The sequence below is a fragment of the Dromiciops gliroides genome, chromosome 1 (assembly GCF_019393635.1).
Source record: "Dromiciops gliroides isolate mDroGli1 chromosome 1, mDroGli1.pri, whole genome shotgun sequence".
NCBI classification, from domain to species: Eukaryota; Metazoa; Chordata; class Mammalia; order Microbiotheria; family Microbiotheriidae; genus Dromiciops; species Dromiciops gliroides.
In genome coordinates, this window is record NC_057861.1 from 534,152,670 (window position 1) to 534,166,378 (window position 13,709).

At 37.0% G+C, this 13,709-nt stretch overlaps 1 protein-coding gene across 1 annotated transcript in view; it reads left to right on the forward strand.

Moving 5' to 3' along the window:
- Window positions 1–13,709, forward strand: part of MAD1L1 (mitotic arrest deficient 1 like 1) — an 899,456-nt gene that overhangs the window by 599,806 nt on the left and 285,941 nt on the right. The gene's annotated exons all lie outside the window — the stretch shown is intronic.

Sequence of the window (13,709 nt, forward strand, 5' to 3'; positions counted from 1 at the left end):
GTCCCCATGCCAGCATGTACAACCAGTGCCTTTGGTGGAGGGCGCTTTGGGACGCTGCTTTCTTCTGGTTCCGACATTGCCTGTGACCGACCTCCCCAGCTGCAGCCTGGGGGTGCCCGAGGAGGGACCCTCGTGATCTAAGAGAAGAGCTCTAAAGAAACATCAAGAGGGTTCTGAAATGAGAAGAAAGACTTTTCTTTAGAGCTTATGGTAGTATTTTCTTGCCACTCATTTCCTTTCCTTATTCTGCCCTGCCTTTCCCATTATAAGAGGGGACATATGGAAGACAAGAAGGGTTTTTTTGAGAATTGTAGGTTCAGTTCTCCTCCCCCTTCCTCGCCCCCCATAATAATACCATTTGCTCTCGTGGAGCATTATACTTTACAAAGTAATTTCACATCTATTTAGCTCATTTCATCCTCACAACATATATGTGGCTTTGGTGGTGAACGGTAGAGATGAATGGAGTTTAAAGAACTGGATGAGGCTTTAGAGATCATCTCATTCTAGTTCAAACTTTCTCTTAATGCAGGGATCCTCTCTACAGTATTCACGATAGCCTCCACTTGGACACGTAAAGCAACCGAAGGCTCACTTCTTTTTGAGACAGACAGCCTCTTGTATTAGCAGCTTTAATTGTTAAAAAGTTCCTCCTTATGTGAAGCTGAATTCTGCCTCCTTTTAATTTTCTTAGTTAAATTTTTAATTAGCAGGCATTTATTTTTTTCTCCCTTCCACCCACCCCTTTTTATTGGGAGAAAAAAAAAAGGAAAAGAAAAACAAGACCCTTTTGACAAGATTCAAGCAAAGGGAGTTTCCACCTTGGCCATGCCCCAAAAATGTGCATCTCATTCTCCATTTTGCGTCTATCACTGCTTTGTCAAGAAGTGGGTAATATGTTTCATCCCTTTTCCTCTGGGAAAGGGGGAGGAAAAAGAACAAGCATTTCTATAGCACTATGTGCTAAGCACTTTACAATTATTTTCTCATTTGACCCTCACGACAACCCTGAAAGGTAGCTCCTTTTATTAGCCCCATTTTACAGTTGAGAAAACTGAGGCAAGCAGCAGGTAAGTAATTTTCCCAGTGTCACAAAGCTAGCGTCTGAGGCCAGGTTTGCACTCAGGTCTTCCTGATCCCAGGCCCAGTGCTCTCTCCACTGCACCTGCTCGTGCCCTCTAGAATCATGACTTCATTGGTCAGAATTCTTACGTCTTTTATAGTTCTTCATTCTTACAGTGTTGTTATTGTCATTGTTCTCCTGGTTCTGAGTACTTTACTCTGCATCAGTTCACCTGAGTCTTAACAGGTTTCTCTGAAAGCCTCCCTTTCATCATTTCTTATGGCACAATAGTATTCCTTTAGGTTCATAGAACCTAATTTGTTCAGCCATTCTCACCACCGATGGGCAGTCCCTTCGTTTCCAGTTCTTTGCCACCACATTCCAGAACTGTCCTCAAAAAGTGGCTGTTACTATGGATATTGCCGCCAACTTTTTTACTTGTTGTTTTGCCCTTAAACAATATGTGTTGACTCCCTTTCACATAATAGCTCTTCAGATTTTTGAAAACAGTGACCTTATCCCCTATAAAGTCTTCTTTTCTCTAAGCTAAATGTCCCTACCTCCCCCAGCCTTTCCTCAGATCCAGCCATTCATTTCCAGGCCATTGTCTATCCTGGACACTCTAGTTTATCAGTGGACCTCTTCCAAAGCATGGTGCTAGAACTGATTACAGAATTCTTTATGAATCCTAACCAGAGCATGTACAATACAACTCTTACTTTCCTTTATCTGGACACGATATGTTTCTTAATGCAACTTATCTTTTTCTCACAGCTACATTACAGTTGGCCCATTTCGAGTTTGTCTTTAAGATTCTTGACTCCATCCTTCTCCCCCTCCCTCCTTTGCTTTTCTTCATTAGCTCCTATCCAAGTTTGGTCTCCTCTATCTTGTCCTTTTACAGCTGACTTTTCTCCAACTATGTCCCAAGCATTTCTACTTTAAGCCATTCTTTGGCTACTCTGTCCTCCTTTCCCTCCCTCTTTAGAAATATCTCTCTGAGGAAATGGCTCAGCCAAAGGTAGCTCTCACATGTAGATTGGGGAAGTGGTGGGGATAGGGATGGGAATGGGACTGGTCTGCCCTTGGTGTTTTGGTGCTTACTCTGTGTGTGTCCACTAGAGTGTGTAGACTTGGTGGGGTTGCAATGGGTGGAGAGGCACAGCTTACTCATCACAGCTTTCTAGTTTTCACTAGAGTCTTGGCAAAGAACACATTAAAAGAAGCTGACAATTGAGATCTATCTATCTGTCTATCTATCCATCATCTATCTGACTGTCTATCTGTCTGTCTATCTATCTAGGAGAGAGAGTGTCTTGGACCATTGCTCAGTTTCTTTTTGCTCCCCTTAGACTGTTAGCTGTCTGTAAGTGACATGAAAAAAAGGGGAGCCCTGCTCTAAGAGTTCCCATGAGATGTATTGTAATTCTTTGTATATAGAAGAAAAAAATTACTATAAAGTTTAAAACTTTACTATTCTCTCTCTCTCTCTTTTTTTTTTTTTTTTTTGCGGGGCAATGAGGATTAAGCGATTTAGCGACTTGCCATGGGTCACACAGCTAATAAGTGTCAAGTATCTGAGGTCACATTTGAACTCAAGTCCTCCTGAATCCAGGGCCAGTGCTTTATCCACTGTGACACCTAGCTGCCCCTAACTTTACTCTTTAAAAAAAAGAAAAGAAAAGAAATATTTCTCTGTTGAAATCTTTCCTATCCTTTCAGACCCAGGTCACAAGCCTACCTCTCCACAATCTGTTCCTAATCTGCTAATGATCTCCCCTACCCAACTTGGCATAGCACTTTATTTGCACCTATCTTATTCTAATATTATTTTTGTATTATAATTATTTATATTTTTGACATCTCCATACTAGCTAATAAGCTCCTTGAAGGCAAGGAAAATATGATTTAATGTTTGTATCATTCCCTGGCACAGTGCGTTATGCACAAGAATGCTGGATTGTATCAAATGGAATGGAATGGAATCTGGTGAAAAGATTTCCTACCCCCAGGCTTCTAATAATGCCCGAGTTCCAAAGTAACAAAAGCCAAGAATGTGTGGGCAAATAGATATGTGTTTTTTCCACTGTTGAGTGGCTCCTTGGCTTATAAACTGAATACAGTGATTACATCATTGCTCTAGGGACAATTTATTTATTTATTTTTTCCTTGTAGATTTCGTGTGTTTACTACGTTGAATAATGATTCAGCAAATTTCCTTCAGGATCTGTTCTTATCTCCTGATATTTCTTCTCTACCCTGTTAAAAGAAATCAAAGGCAAAAACCAACTGTCTCTGAGGGGTAGCAAGGCCTAGGGGATAGAGACCTGATCTTGGAGTCAGAAAAACCTAGGTTCAAGTCCTGTCTTTAATTGAGACCCTGAGCAAGTCACTTAACCTTTTGGATCCCCCAGAAGACTTCTAGGACTTTAAATTTTGTACAATGATATAATTTTCATTGATAGAAAGAATCCTTTAATTAGGAGTTCCCAACATTGGCAAAATCACAGGCTCAGTTTGGGGGGAAAAAGCTGTTCCTGATTCTACCACATTTCCTGTCTTCATATCCCCACTCCCCAGACTAAATGACTGAGAGACTGACAATTCCTTTTTTTTTTTTTTTTTTTTTTTTTTGCGGGGCAGTGAGGATTAAGTGACTTGCCCAGGGTCATACAGCTAATAAATGTCCAGTGTCTGAGGCCAGATTTGAACTCAGGTCCTCCTGAATTCAGAGCTGGTGCTTTTCCCAACTGCGCCACCTAGCTGCCCTGACAATTCCATTTTCTTATGTCTTCCCTGGATAACAAAATAAATTGTTAATTTTGGATCATCTTCCTTTTCCATGTCTCTGGGTCTCATGAAAGGATCATAAGATTTAGAGTTGAAATGGACCTCAACATATCATCGTATGCAACCTACTCATTTTACAATTAAGAAAAGTTGGCCCAAAGATTGCAAGTATATGTGTCTTTCCTAAGAGAACAAGTATAAGAATAGTGGCCTTAGAACACAAAAGACAGAGTTCACATCAGTCTTTCCCATTTATTCACTAGCTTTGTAAACATGGACAAGTTGTAAAATTTGAGTTTTAAATGAGACTTGAAGTCGTTCAGTCCAATCTTTATGTGGACAGAGCTCTTTACTATAGCATACGTGATGAATTGTGAATACTTCTTCTAGTCAAGGGAAGCCAGTGTCTCCTTAAGTAATCCATTCTACCTTTGGACACCTGTCATTTTTGGAGAGTTTTCCCTTACGTCAAATCTAAGTATAGCTCAGAGAACAACAGATATTCCAGTTTGGGGAGAGTATAAAGTCTGTGAAAGGCAGTAAGGTGATATAAAGCTGAGGGTGTAAGTTGGAGTCAAACTGTGGAGGAATATAAATACAAGGCTAAGGAATGAATATTTTATGCTAGAGGCAAAAGGGAACCACTCAAAGTGTTTAACTAGGGAAGTGGATGTGATCATACCTATAACATAGAAATTGTACTTTGGCAGCCACATGCTGAAGGGATTAAAACTGTTTGATGGCAAGGAGACCAATTAGAATGCTATTACAGATATCCTGGTTAAGAGGGTAATGTGAAAGGTTGTAGAAAAACCCTTCATTCCCATAAATACTCAGGCAGTTCTATAAAAAGGGCACCATTTTGATTAATGACCAAGTAACATAAAGAGAAACTGTAGTAAGACTCTTCATCCAGTCCAGATTTACACAAAAGATAGCCAGATGCTGCCAGTAAAGGATATGGTGTCCTAATCCAGAATGCCCCAGTGGTATCAAAAGGCTGTAGCATGATAATTGGAGATGCCCTCTTGGGGCCAGAAGACCACAGCATACATATTGGATATACCACCAAGGTACCAAGACCACAGAGCTCCTACAGTGGACATGGAAGCCTGCCAACCTTCTGAGCCTAGATACACAGATACATAGATACACAGTAGAAGGTAAAAGCCAGTGGCAACAGCCCAGGAAATCAGTAATAGTATCAAACAGGATCTGAGAGTGGGTAGGACATGGTCCTATCACAAAGTCTCACACCAGGAGCCAATACTTGGAAATATGAATAAACAGAAGAAAACGCTAAACACAATAAAGAAAAACTAAGGGTCAAAAGATTGCCCAAGAGGAAAACATAGAAAAGAGCCACTCTACAACAAGTACAAGCAGAGAATTTTTTAAAAAGAGTTTAGTCACAAGAACTCCCAGCATATCTGTAAGAGAGAAGGAAATTTTAAAAATGAAGTTATATGCAATGTAAATCAGTTAAGGGAAAATGGGAAGAATGAATAGCTTTAGAACAGAAGGTGGAAAACAACGCCCAAGTAGCAAACCCTCTGAAAATTGTAATGTAGCAAACAGAAATCAATGATTCCGGAAGATAAATGTTAGAATGAAATAAAAAGATTTTTGCTTAGAATTTTATTTTCCAAATTACATGTAAAAACAAATTTTGACATCAATTTTTAAAGCTTTGTGTTCCCTACTTCTCTTCCTCCCTCCCTTCCCACCCCCTACCCACAAGAGCTCAAGCACTTCATTATAAGTTGAAATAAAAAGATTTATAAAATTAAGGAAAATACAAGGTATCTATTATCAAAGACCCTGAAAATATGTTGAGTTGAAATAATTTAAGAATCATCAGACTTCCAGAAGCAAACAAAAAAACTAGATACCATATTTTATTAATTCATAATAGAGAACCTTTCAGGTGTTTTAGCACCAGAGGACAAAGTGAAAATAGAAAAAACCAAAAATCCAAACCACTAATCCTCTCCTGAAAGAAACCTTAAGCTGAAAATACTCAGGAATGTCATAGCTGAAATCTAGAGCTTTCAGGTTAAAGAAAAGGTACTTGTAAGCAGCCAAAAAGAAGGACTTAAAGTAGCAAGAAATCATAGTTAAGATCACAAAAGGCTACACTACAGCTACTAAGAAGTTTAAAAAATAATAATCTTAGCAATGTTCCAAAAGATAAAGGCTTACAGCCAAGAATAAATTAAAATACAAAAATGAATGTAATATTATGGTGGGGGTGGGGGGAGGGAATCATTCTTTAATTGGATAGAGGACTTTCAAGCATTCTCAATTAATAGACCAGATCTGAGTAGAAACTTTGAAACACCAATAGCAGAATCCTAAGAAACCTCAAAATGTTTCTCATTTGAGCATTGGAAGAAGTATAATGAAGTACTAACATTCTAATGAGAGCAAAGAGACAGGTGTCTCTTCAGAATCCTAATGTCTTCAAGGTTCACAGAGGGGGTTAAATAAGACAAGCTATTATTTAGTTGTGGTTTTGTTCTATTAATTTTTAAATGCAAAAAAGAGTACAGTAAAGATTAAATGAAAAAGAAAATAAACTATTTTACATAAATCTGGCAGGTAGCGCAGCTTGACTGAAGTATTAAGGCCCATTGAAAAGAGCCAGGAGGATTCAGGAGGACCTGAGTTCAAATCCAGCCTCAGACACTTGACACCAACTGTGTGACCCTGGGTAAATCACTTAACCCTCATTGCCCTGTGCAAAAAAAAAAAAAAAAAAAAAAAAAGAGCCAGGAGGCAGCATATGTGCCAGGCAAACTAAACCACAGCCACCACTACCACCACCTTGGCTACCATCTCCCCATAAACCCTGATGAAGACATTCTAGCACCCTGAACCGAAGAGCCTTGGAAATAGCAATACTTTCATCTCAGTGCCCTCAGCCACCACCCTTACAAGGAACCCATGTGGAAATGCAGCCTAGCAACTGCTGTGCAGGTGCTGCAACTACTGAAGACTCTTAAAAGAAAGTTCTTGCTACCAAAATCCTTGACGCTGTCAAACAGCTCAACATCAAAAACTAAGGTGATTTTATCAATAAAAATTATATTAAAGGGGAGGCATTGCCATCTGCTTTGCCACTGCCCCCTAAGGACCATGAAACCTTTCCATATGACTCGCAGCTGAAACAGTCCATATGTATTGTATTCCCTATTAGAATATGAACTTCTTGAAAGCAGGGACTATGATTTTTCCATTTGTACCCCCAGTACTTGGCACAGTGCTTTTCATATAATAAGAGCTGGCCTCAGAAAGGCATACAAACATGAATGAGAAGAAGCAACCTTAGGACCATACTTTATTTAAGTTAGATAAAAGAGAACAGAGCATACACAGAGATTTTTGTATAAAAATACATTAAACTCAGAAGTAATATAGATGGGGACAGGAAAGAGAGTGAAATACAAAGGAAAGTAGGTGTGGGAAGGATTTAGCCACAAGCAGAATAAGCTTCAATTTCAGAGGGTTGATCATAAGAGTCCATTAAAGCAAAGGTGTAAGAGTCAGAAATTGGGGTCTGGGCTTGGCGAAGAGATGAGGAGCAGAGGTGTAGGAACAAACAACTTATATAATCAGAATTTGAAAGTTGGAAAGAACTTCAGTAGTTCCATCTGGTTCAACTCATACAGATGACATGGCCCCAAATTAGGTTCTACCTGAACCCCAAGAAGGGGGACTTTACTCTGTTCAAGTAAGCCCATTCCACTTCCAGACAGTTCAAATTGTTATAGATTTTCCTGAAATCAAGCCCAAACTGAGTTCTACAACTTCTACCCATTTCTTTTTTCTTTCTTTTTTTTTTTTTTTTTTGCTGGGCAATGAGGGTTAAGTGACTTGCCCAGGGTCACACAGCTAGTAAGTGTCAAGTGTCTGAGGCCAGATTTGAACTCAGGTCCTCCTGAATCCAGGGCCAGTGCTTTATCCACTGCGCCACCTAGCCGCCCCCCTAAGGCACTCAATCTGGATCAGGTTCAGTCTTTTGAAGTCCTTCAACTACTTCTCTAAGTTATAGGATTAAAGATATTCAGAATTCTTGTTTTCTTCTGGGTAGTCTCTAGTTTATCAACAAAACATAGTCCTCCTAATAAGGTCTAACAAGGGCTTAGCACAATGGATCTATTATCTCCTTAATATAACCACTCTAAACATGTATATATGTATGTACATACATACATGCACACACATACGTAACTAGTGTTGGTCAGATTTCTTCTCTTTCTTTACCTCCTCTTTGAAAAGGAGGAAGGGAGAAGAAAAAATAAGGTTATGCTGGAGGAAAACAAACAGCTAACAATCGTATTACTGAATATATACAGGTTGAATTTACCCATAAAATGGAGGAGGGTAGCAAAATGTACTAGAAAGCAAAGTCTGCCAATATGCTATGTTCACAAGAAACTCACTTCAATATAAAAATTTGCACAAGCTAAAAGGAGGAACTGTAGTAAAATTTGTGTTCTTAGTGAATTTTTCTTTTAACAAGATAAATAGCAATCATCTCAAAAAAGACTACAGTAAAAATACACTTGGTTAAAGTGTATAAAGTGTATATATGAGGAAATTACATTATACTTAAAGGCACCATGTGTAATGAAATAATAATAATATATCACATACATGCAGCAAATAGCATAACATCTAAGTACTTGGGGGGGCGGAAAACTAATCATTACTGAGAAGTAAGAAGTCAACAAAATTATAATATTTGAGATAACTCACTGTGATCATTCCAGACTTAGACATAGCTAATAAAATAATAGATAAGAAAGAAGTTAATAGAATAGATTTTTTAAAAGTTAGATATGATAGATTTCTAGCACTGACTGACAGTAGACAGGCAATTGTATATGACACCATTATAAAACTTGAGCATATGCCAAGACATAAAAATCTCATTAACATATATAGAAAATCAAAAATATTAAACATGCTTAATTGCTGCAGATAATAAAAATCATAATCAATAAAGGGACTTTGAAGAAAGTATTCAAACTTAAATGGAGACTAAGTACTTTAAAAGAAGTAGTGACTCAAAGAACAAATATAGAAACAACAATAATTTCATTTAAGAAAATTACAACAATGAGATAACATAACAAAACTTTTGGGATGCAGCCAAAGCATTCCTGAGGGGAAAAGTTATATTTCTAAACACTTTCATAAACAAAAGAGAGAAAAATTCAATAATTTGGGAATGCAACTTAACAATAAAAACCAATTTAAAAAAAAAAAAGACTTCCACCAAGGACAAAAATAGAAGTTCTGAAAGTCAACGAAGAAATAAACAAAAAACTAATTTTTAAAACCCAGTCAAACTTATAAACAAAGAGCTTATTTTAAGAGGGACAAAAGTCTAATAAAAGAGATAACCTCTTAGCTAATCTGAATAAAAAAATGAGGAAAACCAAAATAGTTGTATGAAAAATATAAAAGGAAAGTTCACAAGAAAAGGAAATGTTAGCAATTTTGTTGTCCAATTATATTCCAGTAAAACTGGTAACTTAAATGAAATGGATGAATACTTACAAAAAATATAAAATACTCAGATTAACAGAACAAACAATAAAGAATTTAGATTGGTTAAACCAAAGAACAACTCCCGTGGTATGAGGAAGGGGAGGGGAAAGAAATTAAGACCAGAGGGATTTACAAGTGCATTATATCAAACCTTCAAATAATTTAAATATTATATAAATTGTTTACAAAAATAAGAAAAGATGGTATGGTACTGATATCTAAACCAAGGCAGGATAAAGCAGAGAAAGAAAACATAAAAGCACATCCCTAGTGAATATCAGTGTGAAATATTAAATAACAAATTAGCAATTAAACTATGATAACATATTAAAATAATTATATACCAATGGACTGGTTGGATTTATGCTAAGAATGTCAGATCAGTTCAGCATTAGGAAAACTATAAATACAATTTTATTGCTGTTGTTCAGTTGTTTCAGTCACATCCAGTTCTTTATGACCCTATTTTGGGGTTTTCTTGGCAAAGATACTGAAATGGTTTGCCATTTTTTCTCCAGCTCATTTCACAGATAAGGAAAGTAAGGCAAACATGGTTAAATGACTTGCTCAGGTTCACAGAGCTACTCCATGTCAGAGAGCAGATTTGAACTCAGGAAGATGAGTCTTCCTGATTTCAGACCATGCATTCTACTTGGTTGCCCTTAATAGATTACATCAATAACAAAAGCAAAAAATAAAAATAAAAATCACATGATTGCATCAATAGATGCAGAAGAAACTTTTGACAAATTATGACAGCCATTTCTAAGCACAGTACCTAATACATAGTAGGCACTTACAACTTGTTAATTGTTGATTCTTTTTCAAAAATATAGTAACAAACATAGTAATACCTGGATGATTCTTTAGTATAGCAGAAATATATATATTTAAAACCATAGCTAGCATTTTCTAGATTCATTTATGATGAGATGGGGGTAAAGTACAAATGCCCATAGTTGCCGCTACTCTTTGGTACATGATATAGCTCTAGAGATGCTTTTTCAAGTGATGAAATGAGAAAAAGAAATAGAGTAAGTAAGCATATGCAAAAAGGAAACAAAATTATTGCTTTTTACAGATAAATAATGGTTTATTTAGAGAACCCTAGAGAGTCAAGTAAAATTAATTGAAATAATAACTTCAGTAAAGTGTCTAGATATTAAATAAACCTACAAAACCCATCAACCCTTCTACATATTACTAACAAAACCCAGCAGGAAGAATTAGGGGGAAGATCTTATTCAAAATAACTACAGAATATATAAATTATCTGGGAGTCCAACTATCAAGACACACACAAAAGATTATATGAATATAACCATAAAACACTCTACTGAAATAAAGATAAACCTAAGTAATTGGAGAGATATTCATTGCTTATGGTTGGGCTGTGCCAGTATAATAAAAATGACAGTATTACTTAATTAATCGATTTAGTGCTATACTAATAAATTACCAAAAGTTTGCTGTACTAAACAAGAAAAAAAAACAATAAAATTCATCTGGAATCAATTATAGATCAAGACTCTAAAGTGAAATAATGGAGAAAAAAAGTGGGAAGAAAAGCAGCCTCATTAAGTGGCATATGCCTGTAATTCTCAACTGATGGGGAAACTGAAGCTTAATTCTCTTAAGCTTGAGAGTTCTGAGTTACAATGTGCTAAGCCATTTGGTTGTCTACAGTAAGTCCAGCACCAGTATAGTGAGCCCCCAAAAGCAGATGGCCACCAGCTTGGAGTGAATCTGCCTTGGTCAAAAATAGCATCAGTTCAAGCTCCCATGCCAATTAGCAGTGAGTTTGGACCCATGAGTAGTCATTATACTTCTAGCCTGGGTGAAATGGGGAAATGTTGTGTCAGAAAAGAAGGAAGAGGAGGAAGAAAGCCAGCTTAGCAGAACAAGATCTCAAAATATACTAGAAAGCAGTAATTATTAAAACTAATTGGTACTGGTTAAAAAAATGGAAACGCTGATCACTGGAATAAATAAAGTTCATAAGACTCACAAGCAAATAAAGCATAGTATTTGATAAACCTAGGGATTCCAGTTACTGAGAAGGGGACTCATTCTTGAACAAAAGACTTGAAACCAGTCTGACAGAAATTGGACTTAAACCAGCATTCACACCACCACAGTAAGTTTCAAATGAATATGAGGCCTCGATGTAAAAGAACATACCATAAGTTAATTCCTGGAACAAGGAAGGAAATACTTTTTACAACCATGAATAGAAGAATTCTTAACCAAACATGGGACAGAGTAGACTGACAAAAATGAAAATGGACAATTTTGATTGCAAAAAAAAAATTGAAAAGTCTCTACATGAACAAAATCAACATAGCTTAAATTATAAAGGAAACAATTAACTGAGGGGAGGGGGGATCCATGTAGCACATTTTTCTGTTCAGCAAACTTCTGATACCTAAGATATATAGGGAATTAATATAAAAAACCTAAGAATAGCCATTCTCCAAAAGCTAAATGATCAAAAGAGATAGACAAGAGAAAGAAGAACAGTGAACTATGAACAATAATATGAAGTGACTTCCAAACCACTAATAATAAGAGAAGTATGAACTTTTAAAGCTCTGAGGTTCCCTTTCACATCCATTAGATTTGAAAAGATGACAACAAAAGAAAAGGACAACTGCATGAAAACTGGTAGGAAGACAAGCACAGTCCTGCACTGTTGGTAGAGCTGGAAAACAGTTTGGTACTGTACAGAAAAAGTACCTGCATTGTGCATCCCCTTTGCCCCATCAATACCACTAAACCAAGCATGTACCTCAAAAAGATCAGAAAAGGAGGGAAAAGATCCATAGGTACAAATATAGTGTTAGCAGCCCCTTTTATTGTAGCCAAGAATTGGAAACAAAGTGGCTGCCCATTAGTTGGGGAAAGGCTAAACAAATTATGGTATGTGAATACAAGGGAAAATTACTGTGTCATAAGAAATGACAGAAGGAACAGATTGGAGAAAACCTGGAAGAATTTATTTGAACTGATTCAGAGTACAGCGGGGAGAGCCAAGAGAACATTTGACACAGTGACTACAGCACTGTAAAGAAAAACAACTTTGAGAGACTTCAGAACTATTATCAATGCCATGACAAAATTATCAGAAAGCTGATGACTAATCGTGCTTCCTACTTTCTGATGGTGATGACCTACAGGTGTAGAATGAGGTGTGCACGTTCAGCCATGACCATTGTAGAGACTGTTTCTCGTGATTATACTTGTTACAATGTAGACTTTTGTTTTTCTTTAGGGGGTAGTGAAAATTATACTCCTTTTTTAAGGAAAGAACAGGAATGAATCTTTTTTTTTTTAAGTAAAAAGGTGGCTGAAGAGAGTTGAGAAGGGAACAGACTATCAGAGCAATGTTGAAAATACAAAATACAATGTTTGATTTAAGCTATTAAAAAGCAAACTATACATAATGGGGGAAAAGACTAGCTCATAATAAAAAGTGAACATTTATTGTTTTTAAAGATATTGTAATAACTGTACTCCAAATGAGATGTTATAAGGGTCCAAATTAAGATGGCCGTTATGTGAGCAGAGTTAAGGGGATACCTTTGAAAGTTGTTGAAATGGCATGTATCTTTCTTATCTTCTCTGCCTAGGTCCCATCCATTCTTGAAATTCTGGTTCAAATTTCACTTTCCTCTTGAAGCCTTTTCTGACTCTCCAATACATTATGAAAGTATTTCATATACTTTGCACTTGAAAGAACTTTACAGGTCGTAAAGTGGTAGGGGTTGGGTGGAATGAGACTGTTTTTATCCTGAAGAAGAAAGGTTGTGGGGGGCATCATGTCTGACTTCAAACATATGGAAAGTTGCCATGTAGAAGAGAGAACAGATGTATTCTCTGTGGCTCCAGAAGGCGACCCAGTGAGTGGAAGTTACTGGGAGGAAGCTTTTGGTTCAATGTAAAAAGCAATTGCAGCCACCCAGAAGTAAATTTAGGTTGTCTTGTGAGGTAAGGAATTCCTTCTCACTGAAAATGTTGCAGCAGTGTCTGCAGAGTTACATGTTACTTGTATCGCAAATGGGATTCCTGCATGAAGCGGAGTCTGGCCTAAATTACTTCTGAGGTCCCATCTGGGCCGTCTGCTCTAAATGATCTTTTCATTTTTATGCACGTTTCCTTCTTCTAAGTTAGCTGTAATCTCCTTGAGGTCGGAATAGTAACAATAATCATAGCTGGCATTTATTTCATCCTTTAAATTCACAAGATACCCTCTGAGTGGGCATATCACACCTATCATACAGATGAACAGACTGTGGTT